This window comes from Trachemys scripta, chromosome 2 (assembly GCF_013100865.1).
Source record: "Trachemys scripta elegans isolate TJP31775 chromosome 2, CAS_Tse_1.0, whole genome shotgun sequence".
NCBI lineage: Eukaryota > Metazoa > Chordata > Testudines > Emydidae > Trachemys > Trachemys scripta.
Genome location: NC_048299.1, coordinates 50,993,369 through 51,004,227, shown reverse-complemented (window position 1 = coordinate 51,004,227; position 10,859 = coordinate 50,993,369). Strand labels below are relative to the sequence as shown.

General features: G+C 40.6%; 1 long non-coding RNA gene across 1 annotated transcript; it reads left to right on the top strand.

The window, feature by feature from the left end:
• Positions 1–10,639, top strand: LOC117872259. Its single transcript, XR_004644438.1, has 3 exons — positions 1–186; positions 705–928; positions 10,579–10,639. It is a non-coding gene; the product is annotated as an uncharacterized LOC117872259 (long non-coding RNA).
• The last annotated feature ends 220 nt before the right edge of the window (positions 10,640–10,859 follow it).

The following is a 10,859-nucleotide window of genomic DNA, read 5'->3' as shown; positions in this document are numbered from 1 at the left end:
TGCTTTTAAGACTCAGGTGCCAAACAGCAATCCGTAGTGTTTAATATCCTTCTGCACAACTTACTCCATTTGTGCATTGAAATTGATTTACTTCATCTTGGCATCCATGAAATAGATCCAGAGGGAGTACCATTTTGAGCCATTATTGAAGCATGTGAAATGGCACCCACAACAGACAATTAAGAGGTAACAGAAGATGCAGCATCAGGAGGACCAGCATGAACAGAATGCATTGAAGCAGTTCTGTCATATGGCATGAAGCCAGGGTTATAGTGAGGGTTCAGTATTACACTCATTAATGTACATGATATTTACTACTTCACCTCAAGACATTTTCAGTAGTCTAATACAGTCTATTGATGAATTTTTGGGGATCTATTATTAAAATGAATGCTTAAGTATGGAGTCTGCCAGACTGACTAGTTACCACCCTTGAAGAAAATTGTTTTGACCTGAAAAATATTTTTTAAAAGTTTTGAACATTTCATCATTTTCTAAATGAAAAATTCCAGTTTTCCACTTCAAAATGATTTTTGTTTGGTAATTTAAAATAATTACAGTTTAAACATTTTTAAATAGTTAAAATCAAAATGAAACGTTGAAGTTTTCTAAAACAAAACATGTTGATGAACCCAAATTGATTTTTAATTCTTTTCAGGTTTTCAGTTCATGAAAATTTTTGAGATTTTTTTCTTTTATCACAGTTCAGGATTGGAGCACTTTTTGATATCTCAACAAACATGAAAAAACTGCTTCCTTACCAGCTTTTCTGAGGGTATGTTTCACAACTAGCATACTGCAAAACATCATGTGCTATCAATGCACAATGACAATCCATACACTGTTACAGTATGGAACATCATTGTTAGACTTCTTCACTGTCCATCAATATGACTATTACAATGAACAGCAAGAGCATCTCTGACCAGTAAGTAGAGTCACTTTATGCTTTGAATATCATGAGGGGTTTTTTTTTTAAATTTTTCGGTCACATTTTGGGTGAACAAAAGCTGAAAGAATACAGGCTTAATGGCTTGAGCATTGAACTAACTTCTTATTTGTTCCATGGTGAACTATGTTGTGACAGGCTGGATCACAGAAACCCCATTGGGAGCTGCCACCCATTGTGCCAAGACTACTTCTACCCCTGCTTTCCCTGCTAACTCAGGACTCCAGCACCCTGTCTTGCTGAGCCAGACATACCCGTCTGCTCCAACAAAGACCCAGGGTCTGAATTACTTGCCCCAAAGCTGCAGACTTCACTGAAAGCAGCTAACAGAAGTGTTCTTGTCTTTAACACCCAGATGCCCAACTTCCAATGGGGTCTAAACCCAAATAAATCCATTTTACCCTGTATAAAGCTCATGCAGGGTAAACTCATAAATTGTTCACCCTCTATAACACGGAGAGAGATATGCACAGCTGTTTGCTCCCCCAGGTATTAATACATACTCTGAGTTAATTAGTAAGTAAAAAGTGATTTTATTAAATACAGAAAGTAGGATTTAAGTGGCTCCAAGTAGTAACAGACAGAACAAAGTGAAATAAAATAAAACACGCAAATCTAAACCTAATACAGTAATACAACTGAATACAGGTAACAATCTCACCCTTAGAGATGTTTCAATGAGTTTCTTTTCTCAGACTGGATGCCTTCCTAGTCTGGGACAATCCTTTCCCCTGGTATAGCTCTTGTTCCAGCTCAGGTGGTAGCTAGGGGATTCCTCAAGATGGCTCTCTCCTCCCTTTGTTCTGTTTCATCCCTTTATATATCTTTTGCATAAGGTGGGAATCCTTTGTCCCTCTCTGGGTTCCCACCCCCTCCTTCTCAATGGAAAGACACCAGGTTAAAGATGGATTCCAGTTCAGGTGACATGATCACATATCACTGCAAGACTTCATTGCCCACTTGCCAGCACACACGTATTACAGGGAGACTTGCAGGTAAAACACAGCCAGCTGCAGACAATTGTCCTGGTTAATGGGAGTCATCAAGATTCCAAACCACCATTAATGGCCCACACTTTGCATAATTACAGTAAGCCCTCAGTTATATTTCATATTTCTAGTTTCAGATACAAGAGTGGTCAGGGCCGGTGCAAGGAAGTTTCGCGCCCTAGGTGAAACTTTCACCTTGCGCCGCCCCCCCCCGCCCCTTGGCAGCTCCCCGCCCCCCCCCCGCCCTGAGGTGCCCCACCGTGGCAGCTCCCCATCCCTGCCCTGAGGGGTGCCCCCCCACGGCAGCTCCCCTCCCCCTGGGGAGCCATGCAGCAGCTCCCCACCCCAGCTAACCTCTGCTCCGCTTCCTCCCCGAGCACGCCGCCCCCACTCTAATTCTCCTCCCCTCCCAGGCTTGCGGTGCCAAACAGCTGATTGGTGCCGCAAGCCTGGGAGGTGGGAGAAGTGGAGTGGCGACCACTCGGGGAGTAGGAACGTGGTAAAAAAAAATTGGGGGCATCGCTTTTTGGCGCCCCCAAATCTTGGCGTCCTAGGCAACCGCCTAGTTTGCCTAAATGGTAGCACTGGCCCTGAGAGTGGTAGATTTATACAGCTCTGTAGTGATACCTTACAAGAGACCTTTTGCATGAAGCATATTCCAGTTCCATTATATTCACTCATTAGCATACTTTTATAAAATCATAGAGACTGCAATGTCACATATGTAATATATAATTATTGCAATTATTGATATCAAGGATGCATCACGTTCAGTGATCTTTGGCTTGTGTTGCCATGGGAGCTAATGGCTTCAAGATTGACCTCAGGATTTTCACTCAGGTCCAGATCTTCAGAGATATCTGTGTTCCTAACACCCACAGATCCCTCAGTTTCTTGGCTGGTGGATACCAGAACATCAGCTGCTGAACAGAATCTTTTACAGAATTTTTTTTTAACTAATCTTGTGACTTGCAAAGACTAGCCCCAATCTCATCATCTTTTCTTAGGCAAAACTCTTGTTGACTTAACTTGGAATTTTGCCTAAGTAGGGAATGCAGGATCAGGTTCGCTGTCCTCCAGCCAAAGGACGGAGGTCCCATTCACACAGCACTTTTGACCATGCCTTTAACTGGTCAGGGACACTGGCTAAAACATGGGTTTTGTCAATATGGTATATAGATAAAAACTAAATAACAATCGGTAATTAATTACTAATTAATAACTAGTGAATCAAACATATGCTGGTCTTTCTGGCTGCTTAGTATGGCCTAGTCCACAAGTCAGTTTCTGTAACCTGTTACATACAGTTAGTTTATGTGTAGGAGAGGAGCACTCTTAACTGTGCCTCTGTACCAGCCAGTTTTCCCATAATTTTGTGTAATTATGATCTCCCACAGTGCACTTTCCTCATGATGTGGGTGCCCGACAGTTGGGTTCTCTCTCCTTCATGAATAGGCTATTTCGGAGGGCATTTCTAGCTATTCGACATGGAATATGCAGGGCAGTTTAAAATTCTCAGCGTCTTCCTTTGCTGAACATAGCATTCACACCATTGTTCACAAATCTGAATATAGCAAGCTGCAAAGCAACTGCACCTACTATAGAGATGGGGGGGGGGGAAGTGTGTGGAAAGAAAGGAGCCTTAAAAATACCTATCGTTCTTGGCACAGGTAATTGCTTCTGAGCAAGCCAGAATGACTCAGAATATGTTCATTAAAGATAATGAGGGAGCGTGGTAGGTGTGGATCCAAAAACATAGTTGTAATGTCAGAAGAAATACTGGGCAGCCATAACACTGTCTCATGTTACACATGAAACAAGGTGGGTGAGGTAATATCTTTTGTGGGGCCAACTTCTGCTGGTGAAAGAAAAAAGTTTTCAAGCTACACAGAGCTGTTCTTCAGGTTACAAGTCACAAGTAACTATTTAAAATGACTGTTCCCCTAACTGATTATAAAGTCATAGTTGTAGTGTGGACGGTGTATTAATGTTAAAAGCAAAATATGTGAGCATAGTGTAATGCCCCATCAGATTTACCTGCTCTACCAAAAAAAGGAATTTCTGGCCTTTTAAAGACCAGATAATAAATGCAAGGGAGTCTTGCCCCTTAAATCAATATGATTGATAGGTGGATGCTCCAATCAGAAGAAAACACCCTTCAAGCATATGGGCAATTAATAGAAGCTGGGTTGGAGAGAAAACAAAGGGCCAAATTTGGAGATTCTTACACAATTTATGCCAATTCCTTCTCAATGACAACTCCAATTGAAGTCAATGGGAAATTACTTGAATAAGGACCGAGTAAAAACTCAACAAAGACTTCAGAATTTGTCCCAAAGTAATTAAAAGCAACTAAAGAGGAAACACAGAGCAAGATCCTGATCTCAACCTGAAATAATGTCATTAAAGTCAGTACAATTACTCCAGATGTACATCAGTGTAATTGAGATTAGAATCTGGTCAATTTTGTGTGAAAGGAAGTAGAAAGGAAGATAATGCAACTCAGAGGGACAAATAAGCAAAGAAATACAGAAACATCTTTGTGAACTGAAGAAATACAAAGTACCACAAAAATGCTTATCTTTCAAAAGGGAAAGGGAATTTTTAAGGCGTGCAGACACCAGAGTAGTAGTGTGACCAGTTTATAAGTTAGCTTTCAGGATGCCATTTACACCAGCTCTGTCTCCACAGTAATTAGACAAAATGACTGGCTAAAACAGTGGATCATCTTTGCTGTTTCATAGACAATTCTATCTAACAGGAATTTGCATGCATTCCCATTTAGCTCATGTTTTTTTATATATACATATCTATAAAACTCATTAACCTTTTTTCTTATCTCACCATACAAATCACATGTCTAATACAAGAAAAACAGGTAAAACACTCACGCAGCCCCAATCAAGTCAACAAGATTGCCTGGATGTAACCAAAGGCAGAGTTAGGCTCTCAGAAAATAAAATATACAGATAAGCACATTTAAAACAGTATTAGGTTAGTAGCTAGATTAGTTGAAAAAGAAGAGACAGGATGAAAATTGCACAAAACTAAAGGTGGTGTTACTTGAATAATTCTCAGCACCTTCTAAGAGTGTAAATATTTTTTTTGATAATGCATAGTAATTTTCTCCTGTGTTTCTAAATATGTTTATGCTGAGAGCTGAGTATTTCGACATTTCTGAGTGCTGGTGTGAAGAACAAGGGTATTTTATCCCATAGCTTGGAATGAGACATATGGGAGCTGAATTATATTTTTCACAAGCTGCCAATCTGATTTCATGGGGACTTAGAGAACATATTCTCCAGGGAGTACCCACAGTCAGCCTGATGTTCTTTTTTTCTATTGTGTACTTTTTAACCTTAACATTGGCAAAGCACTATATTTGAATATTGTGTGTAAAAACATGTGAACACACAACTACTGGCAACTGCAAAGACTATTGGACACCTATTGGACAGAGGTTCTTTCCTGCAAGACACACATTTGATTTTTAACACATTTAAAAAAATAGATCTGATGGACTAAAAACACCCCGTAAGGGCTAGGCAAATTTCCTTTCTGGAGAATGACTGGGACTAATGTGGATGTGCAGTAGAGACTTCAGAAATCACTGTTTAGAACACAGATGCATGCAGAGAAGACCCCATTTATGCACTGTGACAGATTCATGTTGATTTGGTTTCTGCTTACTTCAGATCCACCCCATGGATCTCATGGAATGACATAGCTTTTGCCATTAATTTGAGCAGGCTGAAAGGTGCTGTCTCTATATTCATTTTTATTCCTAAAATGTACACTCCTGGCACTTGATTTGTGATAGCTGACACCAAAAAGCTGATGTATGACTCAGAGTTAAGGAGCATGGGACCAGACAGAAGGAGTTAGCTGTAATCCCTCAGACACACAATATGCTAATATACAATATAATACTTAGTCCTGCCATGAGTGCAGGGGACCTGACTAGATGACCTCTCAAGATCCCTTCCATTTCTATGATCCTATGCTCTTCTGTCATCAAAATGTGAAAATCACCTGAGTGTAAATAGTGTCATACAGAAAAAATACTAAAGTAAATAAAGTGGAAGATTGTGAGAGTTTTGATTCAGAGTGGGTTAGGCTGAAACAATTCAAAAATTGTTTGCTTATACATTTTGCATCAATTTCCCTTGACGACTCAGGACTATAGAAACTAGACTTATTTTCTTTTCTTACACATTAACTCTCCCTAAAGAGCTGTCATGGTCGATAGGGGTATGAGGATGAGCTCTCACACATGCCCTGAGAAAGGGGTGGTGTGAAAGGCAGGTGTCTGGTGCCTTATAACCAGATTGCATTGGACAAATGGGCCTTGTTAGCCCTGGTAGGCAGTCCACCTAGAAGGGATTCTGATTTCAAACCAAGAATGTCAGGACTGGCCAGCTGGTTTGTAAAAGTAATGCCAATGACACATACTGTATGGGTCTTTGTCTTCAGGCAGTATAACCATACAATGCTATGGCATCCCCTAGAAGCAATGTGTGACCGCTTTGCTTGACACTTGTGGAAATTGGAAAAAGGCTACTGTATTCTGGGTGCATGTGGCTAAAGAAGCAAGCTGAAGAACTATGTTTGATTTCCCTGAACTTGGGAACAGTGACAGGGAAATCTGTATAAGTTGCTGAGGTGTTGAAAAGTAGGAGAGTGCATGCAGCCTATGTACAAGAGACGAAATGGAAGTGGTCAAAATCCGTGAACATAGAATCATAGAATATCAGAGTTGGAAGGGACCTCAGGAGGTCATCTAGTCCAACCCCCTGCTCAAACCAGGACCAATCCCCAGACAGATTTTTGCCCCAGATCCTTAAATGGCCCCCTCAAGGACTGAACTCACAACCCTGGGTTTAGCAGGCCAATGCTCAATCCACTGAGCTATCCCTCCCCACATTGGGAAGGGTTATAAGATAATGTATCAAGGCTCAATAGCAATGGGGAATGGAGCTGCCTGATGAGTGGAGGCAGAGCACATTGGACCTTAGCTTCAAGCATAAAGGAGATGTGCAAGAATGTAGTAATTACTGATCCATCAAGTTAATGAATTACACAATGAAATGGCTGGAAAAAAATATTGAGAAACAACTTTGGGAGGAGAGGAGCATTAAGTAAGTGACAACCAATTAGAGTTTATGCTAGGAAGGTCAACAATGGATGCAGTGTTTGCAACCCGAATATCTCAAAAAAGTATAGGGAGAAATGCTAGGAACTGCATTTAGTGTTTGTGGATTTAGAGAAGGCTTATGACAAAGTTCCTAGAGAATTGTTATAGTGATGCCTGAAGTCGTGCAATCTGCCGGAGACATATGTTGACATATGACATATGACAGACTATTATGGAGAGGTATGATGGTAGCACAACAATAGGGAGACGCAGCTGTGGGTGCAGTGAGTCATTCACTGTAAGGTTAGGCTTACATGAAATATCTGCCTTAAGCCCATTCATATTTATGATTGTAATGGACACCTCAAGACAGGGTATAAGGAGAGACGCTCCATGGAGCATGCTTTTAATTGACATTATGTTGTGCCATGGAAAGGGACCTAAAACTATGGAGGGCTGCATTTGAAGAAAATGGCTTACGAATTAGCCAACAAAAGATGGAATACATGTGATTCTTCATAGAGATGGACAAAGAGAAGTCAATAAAAGTAAGTGGTATGGAATTTTCATCTGTGCAGCAGTTTAAATACCTTGGTTCAGCATTGAGCCATGATGGGAATGTGGATGCAATGTTAGGAGCTGCATGCAGAGTACTTGGAGTAAATAGAGGGAGTTAATAGGAATTCTCCATGATAAGAATATGCCAAATAAACTAAAGAGCAAAGTGTATAAGATCGTAATTAGGCCTGCGATGACATACAGATTGGAATGCTGGTCAATGAGGAAGAGAGAAGAACCACTACTTCACACTGCCAAAATGAGAATGCTCAGGAGGATGCTGGGTAGGATGAGATAGGCTACGCAATGAAACAGTATGAACCGTGATGCAAGTAGCCCCCATCATGGAAAAGCTGAGAAAGTATCAACTAAGGTGGGTGGGTCATGTGCAATGATTAGATATGGGATATGTTAGCCAGAAAATACAAGAGCTAGTAGTCATGGGACAAAGACCACAAGGAAGACCTAGAAAAAGGTAGTTTGAGACACTGAAGGGGTATGTCTACACTGCAGTTAGACACCTGCACAGGCCAGCTGACTCAGGCATGTTGTGCTTGGGGTAATGGGCTGTTTAATTGTGGTGTAAACGTTTGGGCCCACCTTCCAGGGTCCTAGAGCCTGGATCCCAGCTGGAGCCTGAACTTCCACACCACAATTAAACAGTCCCTTAGCCTGAGCCCCTTAGCCAGTCATGGATTTTTAATTGCAGTGTAGACATACCATAGGAAGACATGAAGAGGGTTGGTGTCAGCTTAGAAGATGCACTTGGAGATGAAGAACAAGAGTGACCAACCCCAACTGATGAGATAAGGTGAAGAAGACGACACATTTACTCATTTGCAAGTTTCTATGGATGTCAAATTACACATAAGAAAGAAAAGAAGTCAGATACTGCAATGGGGAAAAGAGGCAATTGTCCTACTTATAATGTTTGCTTCCTAGAATTTCTTTCCTAATCTCCTTTTTAAAATGGTAATTGAAACAAAGGTAGAATTTACCATGACCTTTGGGATAGAAGATTAATATCCTGTGTTACTACATTGGCCACACTCTTGCTTTAAGTTCTCATGTAGCCAAACAAGGTCAGTCATATTTAGACCAGGTTTGCAGTGTTTAAGTTAGCTGAGGGAGTTCTATCTTTTGTCTCTGAAAAACCCCAGAAGGTGGCATTTATAGTTATTCATCTGGCCCCAGAATGCTGTCATGTGGCATGCCACAAGGTTATATTCTGTCACTCCTCTTCAATGTGCATGTGAGCCCATGGGAGTAGATAGTGAAATGATTAGGACTGAAGTGCTACCGTTGTGTGGATGACATGCAGCTCTGTTTTTTTGTTTTCAGCAGACCCAGATGGTGCAATATCTTTGCATTTCTGGTGTTTTGCCAAATTGGGACTTAGATAAGAGTGAATTGGTTGCATGTTTATCCAAGCAAAACAAGAGATGCTACAGTGATCTTAGTTAAAATGTCACCATTTTCTACTAATAACTGCATAATGGTATCTGAGATTTATAACATAAGACAAATACTGTACCTCATATACCACTGTGGTAAATGTCACTAAAGGTGTACGTCTTAATGGCAATCACATTGGTGAGCTGGAAGAAGGGTTTCGAATATATGGAAGAGACTATTTCAGCCCCCATTAATTAGGGAATTTGTCAACCATTTGTTGAAGAGGTTCTCATCCGCTGAAATGATTGTGCTTACCACAGGGTGAGATGGCCTTTTAAGGGAGCTGGGTTTAGCGCTGTCTGTGACTAATTAGCTGTCTCCCAGATTATGTGTTTCAGGCTAGGAATCAGGTGAGAGCCTGTAGATCACTGGTCTATGATCAAAGACAAACAAGCAGCTCTGTTAGGAAAAAAAAACTTGTAAGTAGGCTAGTTTGTTTGTCTGTTATGGGAAAGAACTTTGAGCCCAGCAAGGGGCTGTAGAAACTCTAGAGTTATGGAAAGGCTAGTTTTGATTTAAGTTGATATTTGAATTATGATATTTTTAATAAAGCAGATCCCAAGAAGGAGTGTTATTGACTTATAAGAGCCTGGATGCGGTTTTGGAGAACCCCAAGAAGGGGGAACTGTGCCACTAGTAGGGCCAGATTCCAGAATGTTTTAGACCTTGTTAAAGTGCCTCTCTGTAGACCTGAGATAAGAAGTACCTAATCTCTGCAGTGGCTGGTGGGGAATTTGACACAGTCAACTACGTATGTATTTTACTACATTTTTCATTTTGCACTTGACCTGGATTCCCCTTAATCTTATTTAACTAAGATTTATAATATATAGCCTATCTCATGACCTTTTTCTTTAAATTAAAAATGCAATTGCATTAAAAGAGAGAGAAAGATGGCTAAGAAGGCTGAAAACAATTCGGGTGGCAACCCAGAACTTAATTTTAAAAGTTTGATATCTGTGCTGGTGATGCTATATGTTGGGTCATCTCTTAGTGCTCCAAGCTTCAGTAAAAGCTTTTCAAATGAAAGAGTCTTATGGATTTTTCTTTATACAAACTGACTTCCCCTCTCATCACTCCCTGGATGTACCACATACTCTACATATATACATGCAAAATGTTTGTATAATACCCAAGTGCTGCCTGATGCTAGGATCAGCTTAACTGCTCCAGAAGCCTCAAGTGACATTGGATTAGAGTGCCTTATATGAGGTCAGAGTTTGCACCTGTGAATGTTCCTTCCACCTTAGTGCCCCATCTGTGTTTGTTCTTTCTTGTTAAAGAGTTCCAGCCATCAAAGTCGCCTTTGTTACCTATGTAAAGATAATACTTAGCTGCTAGGCTGCAGATTGGGACTTGATTTTGGAGCCTTGTGGCAATTGAAAATCAATATAAGTCCATTCAATGTGCATGTGGCTGCCGGTTTAAATTTGCTTTGTATTTATTTAGGTCTGACTGCTACCATTTTTAATTAACCTTTTATCAACTACCAGCAATATGAAGCTAACAACGAAGAATGATGCAAATTCAATGATCCTATTGACTGAACTGTGGAATTTTCTCCTTGAGAGAGAGAGAGAGAGAGAGAGGTTGAATGCACTTATGGAAAAAGAAAGAAGGTAGGTAATGGACTCAGATGAGGTAAGTGTGGACTGAAGCTCTCAGTATGGACTGAAGCGTGGAAGAATGGAGATCACATTATATAAATCTCTTGAGTATATACAGCTCTCCGTAAATGACTGTGAAAGATAAAGAACTGCTACCAAAAATCTGC